This window comes from Tamandua tetradactyla, chromosome 12, assembly GCF_023851605.1.
Source record: "Tamandua tetradactyla isolate mTamTet1 chromosome 12, mTamTet1.pri, whole genome shotgun sequence".
Classification (NCBI taxonomy): domain Eukaryota; kingdom Metazoa; phylum Chordata; class Mammalia; order Pilosa; family Myrmecophagidae; genus Tamandua; species Tamandua tetradactyla.
Genome location: NC_135338.1, coordinates 49,959,275 through 49,969,118, shown reverse-complemented (window position 1 = coordinate 49,969,118; position 9,844 = coordinate 49,959,275). Strand labels below are relative to the sequence as shown.

General features: G+C 44.4%; 1 protein-coding gene across 3 annotated transcripts in view; it reads left to right on the top strand.

Moving 5' to 3' along the window:
- The first annotated feature begins 7,363 nt into the window (after positions 1 to 7,363).
- Positions 7,364 to 9,844, top strand: part of FOXN3 (forkhead box N3) — a 413,410-nt gene continuing 410,929 nt past the window's right edge. For 2 of the 3 annotated variants that reach the window (XM_077123298.1, XM_077123290.1), the window contains exon 1: positions 7,364 to 7,490. The gene's annotated coding sequence lies outside the window, so the exon portion shown is untranslated. The remainder of the gene's footprint in view (positions 7,491 to 9,844) is intronic. The other variant, XM_077123299.1, reaches the window with a different exon arrangement.

The following is a 9,844-nucleotide window of genomic DNA, read 5'->3' as shown; positions in this document are numbered from 1 at the left end:
TCTACGAAGAAGCGAGTGGGAAATCGTTCTTTCAGTATAATCTGACACCACCTGTACCTAGAAAGTTAGACAGCATCACCACATCTCACAGGGCTGTCTTGGGTACAGTGAGAATTTCTGTGTGTCTCTGTGTGAATATAGACAGTGGCTTCATATACTGCCAATTCCAAACTCTTCATGATAATGGAGCGGGAAAAGGCTGGTTTGAATCATGTAAAGTTTCTATTAGGCCCTCGCCACGTTTCTTCTGTCCTGCTTGGCCTAATAGATGGGTGGTTACCCATCTTCTGAACCCACAAACTTAGGGTGTGGCTGCTGGCAACACCATGCGCTTTCATATCCAGAGAAGAAGGAGGCCTCTTCCCCTGGCTTCAGTTAGAGAATTCCAGAAGACTCTAATCAGTCCCAACTTAGGGGCAAATGCTAACCCAGGGCCAGTCCTACAGTCAGGGAAGAGGGGTCATGCTATTATGATGCCTGCTTCCATTCACACCGGGACTGTCATGTGGCATGAGAAATTCCCCAAAGGAGAAGGGGAACAGAGCCAGGCAGCCACCCTACTTGTAGCTATCCCAAGTGAGTAGTTAAAAGGGCCAGGAGACACTGGTGTCCCAGGCTTGCAGTGGGGGGTGATAGGTGAGTGGGGGGCGGGGGAGGGGACTCACAGTAGTCATTCAATCCTCCTTTGGTGTGGGAACCAGATCAGGCCACCCATGGCTCTGAAGGGGAATCTGAAGCCACCAGTAATGGCTTCCTGCAAGTCCGCATGGTTTGTGTCTGAGCTGGTATAATAATAGGGCCCCTAACTTCTCTGCCCCAAAGTGCCCTGTCTTGCTCCCTTCTAATTTGTTTTCCATACTATTTCTAGAATGGTCCTTGTAAGAGACAGAGCTGCTCTCAACACCTTCTTATAAGCTAAATTTATTTTTTCATTTGAAAAAAAAAAATTTGTTGAGCACCTACTATGTGCCAGACACTGTTTTCATGGTCTTGGGAATTATCACTGGATAAAACCCCAAATTCTGGCCCTGTGGAACTTTTATTCCTGTGTAGGGAGATGGACAATGCATAACAAACTTAATAGATAATAAATTATTAATGTGTTAGTAGGTGAAAAGTGCAAGGGAAAAAGTAAAAAGTAAAGCAGGACCAGGAGGATCAAGAAGATTAGGACAGGGACATTTGGGCAAAGGCTTAAAGGAGATAAAGGGCTTTGCCATGTGGGCAAACATGATCAAGTTCAAAGCTCCGTGGACTCTGGCCGCTGACTGCACCTACAGCAGGACCTTCAAACACTTCCTCATTGGCCATGCTGCTTTCCTTGCAGTCCTCTGGCCTGCCTCTCACTTCTGTCCCTCTGGGTTTCGCCCCATGCCTGGGATGTCCTCTCGTTGGGGACGATCTTCTCCCCACTCTTGTTTAGCTGTTGTTTCAGTTTGCTAAAGCTACCAGAATGCAATATACCAGAAATGGATTGGCTTTTTTTTTTGTATGCTGTATGACGGGGGTCACATTTCATTTTTTTTCCATGTGAATATCCCATTATTGCAGCACCACTTGTTGAATTTTTGTTTGTTTGTTTTTCTTGTTTGTTTGTGTTTGGGAAGTGCGTGGGCCAGGAATTGAACCCAGGCCTCCTGCATGGCAGGTGAGAATCCTACCACTGAACTACCCTTGCACCCCTGGATTGGCTTTTTTGTTGTTGTTGTTTATTTTTAGTTTAGATTAGGGGTTGGTTTTTATAAAGGGGATTTATTAGTTTTCAAATTTATAATTCTAAGGCCATGAAAATGTCCAAATTAAGGCATCAACGAGAGGATACATTCACTCAAGAAAGACCAATCATGTCTGGGGTTTCTCTGTCGCTAGGAAGGCACATGGCTGGCATCTCCTGGTCCTTTGTTCCTGGGTTGTGTTGCTTTCAGCTTCTGCTTCTGTGTTGCTTTGTATGTTGGCTCTCCGAGCACCTCCAAATGTCTGTGTCTAGGCGTTTGCTCTCTGTATTGGCTGTGCTCTCTGGCTCTTTTAAGGACTCAAGTAAACTAATTAAGACCCACCTCGAATGGGTGGGGTCACATCTCCCTGGAAATAATCTAATCAAGGGGTCCTATCCACAATTGGGTGGATCACATCTTCATGAAAATAACCTAATCAAAAGGTCTCACCCATAATAAGTCTGCACCCACAAAACAGAATTAAAAGAGCATGGCTTTTCTGGGGTACATAACAGTTTCAAACCAGCACAGCTGTTGATGTCTACTTGTTCTCGAAGACTCAGATCGCATTTCATAGCTCCCATCAGGGCTGCCCAGCATGGTCACTAGTTGGACCTCTTCTGGTGCTAAGCAGACCTCAGTTTCAGCGGGTAATACCACCTCTTGACAACTTTGCAACTTTGGGCAACTTTGTGCATCTGAAAATGGGCATAAGAATCATACTCTCTTCTAAAGTTAAGAGAATCGAAATGAGAAACAGCAGATAAAATGATTAGGACAGTCCTTGGCTCTGAATAAAGGCTCAGCCACTCTTTGCTGCTAATATTATAGAAATTCTCCTTCCTCCTGTGTTTCTCACGTCCGCCTGGGGAGTCCATTTCAATAAACCCAAGCCAGTCCTTCCCTCTAGACCCCATGGCCATCCTGGCTGGCTGATGAAAGCAAGCTCCAGGCTTCCTGCCTGGTCAGCCATTGCCTGGACCCTGACTTCCTTTGCTCCTTCTCCCTTGTGTCTGCCCCACCACCCCCACCCCTGGGTTCCCAGCTCCCTGGCTCCATCTCTTGGCTGGCTGTCCTGGTTATCTGCACACACAGCCCTTATTCTCAGTGCATCATCCTCGCTTCTGACCACATTCTGGCTTTGGATTCGGGTTGGATTCTGGTGACCCAGAGCTGCTTGATCTGTTGCTTAGATGGTTCTTTTTTTTTTTCACACGGACAGGCATGGGGATCGATCCTGGGTCCTCTGGCATGGCAGGCAAGCATTCTTTCCTATTGGGCTGCTTAGATGGTTCTTGATGTCTGGTCTGTTAAAGTCCCCTGCTCTAACTCTCTCTATAGGAGCACTTGGGCCTGCTGGATGGGGCCAATGCCTGATTGGGGAAGGTAAACAGGGTGTATATGTCAGGGAAATAAAAACCACTATAAGTGCTTACCACAAAATAATCTAAAAAAAAAAAACAGACTATCTTTATAACAGTTTTAAATTTACAGAAAAACTGAGAAGATGGTACAGACAGTTTACATATACCTCAGACTTGGTTGCCCTTATTATCAACATCCTTTATTAGTGTGATATAGTTGTTATAAATAATGAACCACTATGATACCTTATTATTGACTAAAATCCATACTTTTTTGAGACCACCTTAGTTTTTACCTAATGCCCTTTTCTGTCCCAAGATCTCATCCAGGAGCCCACATTACATTTAGTTGTTATGTCTCCTTAAGCTTCTCTTGGCTGTGACAGTTTCTCAGACTTTCCTTGTTTTTGATGACTTTGGCAGTTTTGAGGAATACTGATCAGGCATTTTGCAGAATGCTCCTCTACTGGAATTTGGTGATGTACACAGAAGTAATTTAATTCAGGAGACTGGTTACAGCGGGGATGCAGGATATGGAAGACAAACAGGAGAAGGCAAAGTTGCCCAGAGAGGAATCCCAACAGAAAGCCAAGTTGCATCCCTAAGATGGAGCGTTAACAGGAAGAGGCTGTGTTACCTGAGCAGGTGTCCCTGCACTGAAGCCTCAGCCAGAGGCAGCCTCCTAGAGATGCCTTCAAAAGCACGAGGGGAGTGAAGAAATACCCTAACCTCGCCTATCCTCTACCTTCCCGACTCCCTCCAGTGCCTCTCATTGGCCCACCCAGCCAATGGTCAACCGATCCAGGAGGCTGTGAAACTCAGCCTGCGAGAGTCAGCTCTCAGAAATTCAGAGCAGGGACGGGGCAGAGAATGGCTCTGAAGACCAGGTCGGGGACAAGTGGCATCTGAACACAGAACACTGAGCCATGACTTTATTGTAGCACTTACACCACTGCTCTGCACTGGGCTTGTCGATTCCTGGCCCATGCACTTCCCCAAAACAAACAAACAAGAAAAACAAACAAATAAAAATGTCCAGATTAAGGCATCAACGAGAGGATACATTCACTCAAGAAAGACCGATCATGTCCGGGGTTTCTCTGTCAGCTGAGAAGGCACATGGCTGGCATCTCCTGGTCCTTTGCTCCCGTGTTGTGATGCTTTCACACAATGGGATCCATGTGACAAGGAGTTTCTTGGGGGCATTATGTTGAACTGAGTATCCAAAGAGAGATGTTCAGGTGCTAACCCCTGGTCCTGTGAATAAAAACTTATTTGGAAATAAAATCTTTGAATATGTAATTAGTTAAGATGAAGCCAAGCTGGAGTAGGATGGGCCCTAAACCAAACTGACTGGTATCCTTATAAGAAAAGAGAAATTAGGGTACAACAGACATTCACAGTAGAGAAGAGAAGGCCAGGGGAAAATGGGGGAGCATCTATAAGCCAAGAAACGCCAGGGATTGTCCAGCAAACTCCAGAAGTTAGAAGAGGCAAAGAAGGAATTTTCCCCTACAGGTTTTAGAGGCAGCATGGCCCTGCTGACACCTTGATTTCAGACCTCTAGCTTCCAGAACTGTGAGACAGTAAATTTCTGTTGTTACAAGCCTCCTAGTTTGAGTTACTTTGTTATGGCAGTCCTAGGAAACAAAGACAGGCATTCTTTCTTTTTTATACCCAGACCCTGGAACAGTGTCTGGCTCATATTAGGCTTTCAATGTTTGATGTATATACCGTTGGAGGAATACTGAACAACCGCTTCTTTTGACCTGTACCTCTTTTGGTGTTCTCTAGCTTTGAGGAACTGCCTACCACCAGCATTTCTTTTCAGCTTCTCATCAACTCCAACTGGTGCTAAGCTTACGTTGAGCCTAGCATTTGCAACATGTTATGGCCACATGGATGATGTGACTCTGAAGTAATCAGACCAGTTTTCAACAAAGGGATCAAATTAATTCACCCAAGTAAGTTTTGCATTAATACTTTCAAGTAGTTCCCCGGGAAGGTCTCACCCATCTTATGATGCTGCTGCCATGTCTAACCTACTCCTCATGAGCTGTACAAAAATAAAAGGAATGACTAACTTTTGAGAATACACAATGTTTGTCTTTTCAGTTAAAGGTCACTCAGCCCTTCACCTGGTTGGTATTTAGGTGGGTTAAAACACATCATCAGAGAAGTTACGTTTCCTTTCTGTGGAGGAGAGGAGGAAGTGGACTGTCACAAACAGAGCTGAGTGGTGACTTTCCCGTGGGTGCAGGAGGGCAGAGCAGTGATGTCCTGGTGGCCTGTCGATGCTTGCATTGTCATTAAGCTCCGGGTCTCACCAGGAGGCTGCCTCTGATCAGGAGCACCTGATCGAGGTTGCAGGATTGTCAAGCCTTTCCGTGCTGGGATGGCACATAGAAAACCAAGTTCCACTTGAAGAGACCCTCATCCTGCATGTGTAAAGTGAGGTCAGTTCTTGGTCTCTGATGAGGAGCAAAAAGTCACGTGGGTGTCAGCAGTGTTGCTCAGCCTCAGAGGTTTAAGCTATCTCTCTGTCAGGATGACCCAATGGCCACAGGGTGGAAATCTTGCCAGTGAGGGCATCTTCCTCATTTAGCAGCAATGAAAATATTTTCAATCAGCCATGCATTTCCATTCTGGTCAGTCGCTGCTTTAATACAAGTAGGAAATGATGATGAAAGCAAATTACCTATCTTAGTTTTGGACACCTCGCTTCCCCCGAGAGTTAGGAGGCCAGGTGGTATACTTGAAAGAACCGAGGCCAGTTGGAAGCTTCGGAGACAGAGGCTGGGATTCCAGTGCCTCTGCTTACCAGCTGGGTGGTTTGAGGGCAAATCACTTACACTTTCAGAAGTTCATGTTCTCATTTGAAAATTGGGGATTATAATATCTGTCTTCTCACAGAGGTGTGGAAAAGATGACACAAAACGTACATTGAGAGTCCTTTGAAGATCGACAAGCATAACATATTATCAACTAGTTCTTTTAGTGGACATAAGACTGCAGAAAAGGTGCCTTTGATGTTTAATTAATACCAAAAATCCTCTATTAAGTTTATTTAGCTATAATTGGAAGGGGGGGAGAGCCAGAGTACTTTTCAAAGGGACCTTTTCTGCTTCCAAAATAGCACTTAAAAAGCACATATTTGATTTTCCTTTTGGTGTCAAACCATAGTGCCGTTGTTATTAGCAGTTTTGCAGAATTGTGACCTTCAAACTTGCTGATATCAAAGACTGAAAGAAAGCTCCCAGTCCCAGAGCTTTTCAAAGGAAATCACTATTATTTGCAATGAAGATCTAATAGAATTGTCCTCTTAAATGAGTACCTGCAAGTTTAAAACTTGCCTTCCAGGTGGGCTGCAGGGGATGGCTATGCCAAGAGGTGGGTGAAAGCCCTTTGGGGGGTATAGGAGGGGAATCTCTTCAGAAAATACCCTTTCCCCAATTATAAAAGAGAAGCCTAGTACTTACATTTTTCTTAATTGTGCATGCAGTGGTTTGTGTATAGATCTAGGAACATAATTTACTCTCAGTTCACTGAATTTGTGAATTTTTGCATTTGTTTTAATTTGTAATTAAGTTTTCTCTGTGAGGCACACCATATGCCACCATTAATTCTTTCTCGTTGGTTTCTTAGGAGATACATGAGTGTATATTTTGCAATTTTTTTTTAGGTCGTTTGAAAATCAAATGACTGGTGTTTAGCTATATGAGGCTTTGTTATTTAAAACAGTATATTACAAAGTAAGAGAAAGCAAAATGCAAAAGGATCTGTTGGGGTAAAAACAATCAATCCAATCGTCAACCTTTTAATTTTTTTCTTTTTTGCGATATACATATTTGAAATCTACCTTTAGCGATCCCGTACTGTCTCTTAGCTTCTGCGAATGTACAATATCACCAGTGCATCGCGCAAACCTAGGTATTCCAGTTACTGTCCTATCCGTTACTCTGGGCTGCAGAAATTAATACATGCCTCCTGCGAGTTCAGCTTGTAATCCAGTGTTTTTGCTTTAACATCTCAGGCCAGGATTGGACATTAAGCTCCGGTGCATCTGCGTACACGCGGGCGGCTCTTGAAAGAGTCTGCCGGCTTGTTCGGTTTTCCGGGGGAATCCACGGTGTCCCCGAGCTGCCTGCCTGCGGTACATGCCGGCTGCAGACCCTGCCGCCGGGCGGGCGCGCGGCGCGCACTAGGACCCAGCGGGGCTCCGGGCCGGGGTGGGAGCCGCGCCGCGGACCCCGGGCGGGAGCCGGGCGCTGGAGCCGGGGTTCCGGCCGCGATCGGCTGCAGCTCGGCCGGGAGACGGCGCGACCCGGCGGCGGGGCCACCCGCGAGTCCAGCGCCGCCGCAGCCCCCCAATGTGGCCGCGAGAAGCAGCGGGGGGGCCAGGCGATCGAAGGTAACGAAAACGGGGCTCCTTTCCTGCCTCCTAATCTACTCCGGTTCAGCATTGTCATGAGACGCGCTCCCTGCTCAGGCTGCTGCATTTGGGGGGCACCCTTTGATTTTTTTTATTTTAAGGTGCCCGCCCCCCATATTTTCACCTGGTTTTCAGATTGATTTATAGTATGCAGCCCAAATGGGAAAGATCCAGGATTGGCAAGTTGCTTATTTTTATTAGTTTTGTCTCAAAAGTAAGTTCATTAAAAAAAAAGTTTCCCAAGGATTTGTGGATAGTTATTTTTAAATATATATATAATAGCAGGCAAGTGGCTATTTTTTTTTCTTGAATTGCCAAATAATGTAATTCTGTTAATTATTTCCTGGGAAGCCCAGTTTTACGGGCAACCAAGGCATTACTTTTATTTTCAAGGAACTAAGGTGTTAAATGTGGAGTTTGGCTGGGGCAGACTTCACAGCATTGCCTTTGCAACTGCTTTGCTATCAGTTATAAACAGAGTGTCAAATCTGTGGGCAGTTTAAACTTCTTTCCAAATACTGTAACTGCTTATCCTGATATGACATATATAGATGAGAGTTTCCGTTGAGGACAGTAAAAATATTTCTCTTTTCGGAGAAACACTGTTTTGAGGAGAAAACCCCGATCACAGCTCTAGAAGCTGAGGATACTATTTTTCATGCTTTGTTTATACTCCTGGGATGACATTTGGGGAAGGGAAATCCAGGCTCTCTGGGAAGCTTTTAATTGTGGGGTTATTAATTTATTTAATGTATTAGTTTCAATTGGCTGGGCTCAGGGAGCCCTCCGTGACAGGCTCTGCTTAAGGTGACACATTTGCTAGCAGTTGGGACACATGATGGCAAATGTGAGATGTGCCTCATTCGAACGGACTGGTGGGCTGGACGCTCCCGTGTGGAAGGCAGGGTGCGACTGGCTCATTGAGGGAAAAGGGAATCATTCTCCTTAGCTAAGGAAGACATCCTGTTATATTCCTTTTGTTCCCTGGTTTTCATTGATCGTCAGCTCTGCCTTAGGGAGGAGAGGAGTTCCCATTTGGGGTGCAGAGCTCGAGACTGCACAAATGAATGGAGCTCTTCCACTTTTCCTCTCACACTGATTGGCCGGTTAGCTTGAGACTTATGAAAACAGTCACCTCAAATCTTCTTTGAAAGCCGAGCCGTAATTTCAGATCAGCCTTCTTGTGCATAGATTTCTGCAAGATTGATTTTTAATTCGGGTGCAGTTTTGCTTCAGATACCTTTATGTTTAATTTTTTGTTGTTTCTGTCTGGATGTTGTAGGCCATTTTGGTGACATATTTCTTTGCAGATGTCAGCTACTAGCTTACATTTATAGACATAGTGCTTTACAATAGTTCCCATTTATGTCTCGTCATAAGTTGTAGAATGCTTGGTTGTTCAACTTGGAATAATTCCTCCTAACCATTTTTGATCTATTTGAATAGCACCATCAGCAGATGGATGTTTAACTGTATCATTACTTTGATAATTTAAGTGGCTTGTTCAATAGCATGTTACACACCCTAAATTTAAGTCTGCAACAATGAAAGGAAAAAAGACAATGAGGAGCAGACAATTAAAATCAGCTTGAACAGTATTATCAGAAATTGTGGCATCTGGTTTGAGGAGAATGCATTTCACATCCAAGAAAAAGGGCATTCTTCACCCTGTAAGAATATGAATTTAGAAATTTTGTGAAATGTTATTATATCTTTAAACAAAATATAAGGCTGTGGACCTTTCATATGAACCTTAAAGAGCCTCATTTAAGAAGCACTGTCCCAGAAGTTGTTAAATGTATAAACACTTTTCTGATTGGCTTAAAAATTTAGACACAGGAAGTGGATGGTATCTAATAACCGAAGAGTGGAGACATGGTTGTCATGGTAACTGAGGAGAGTAACTCCATCCCCCCTACACGCACGCGTGCGTGCACGCACGCACGCACACACACACACACAACCACACCACCACCAAAACAAAAACAAAAACAAAAGCAACCCTGCATGTCATGACAGATGCCTGGAGTTCATGTTGGCTTCTTTGAGCTTTCCCACAGCATCTGCTGAAACCTGAGATCATGCCTGTCAAATCAAGGTCATTCTACAACAACAGCCAAAAATGCACAGTCTCCTGGATTCATAACTTTTATTTTAATTGAAAATATACGAAGAAAAAGCCTTAAAAGAAGAAGGAGCACATTTTACTGCTTCTCAGTGTGGCAAAGGAAGGCTCAGAAGAATGTATTCCAGCACTGAATAGGACAGACTGATTTGAATGTTTACTGTTAGAACAACACTCTTTTTAGAGCCATAAAAACTAAAATGTTACC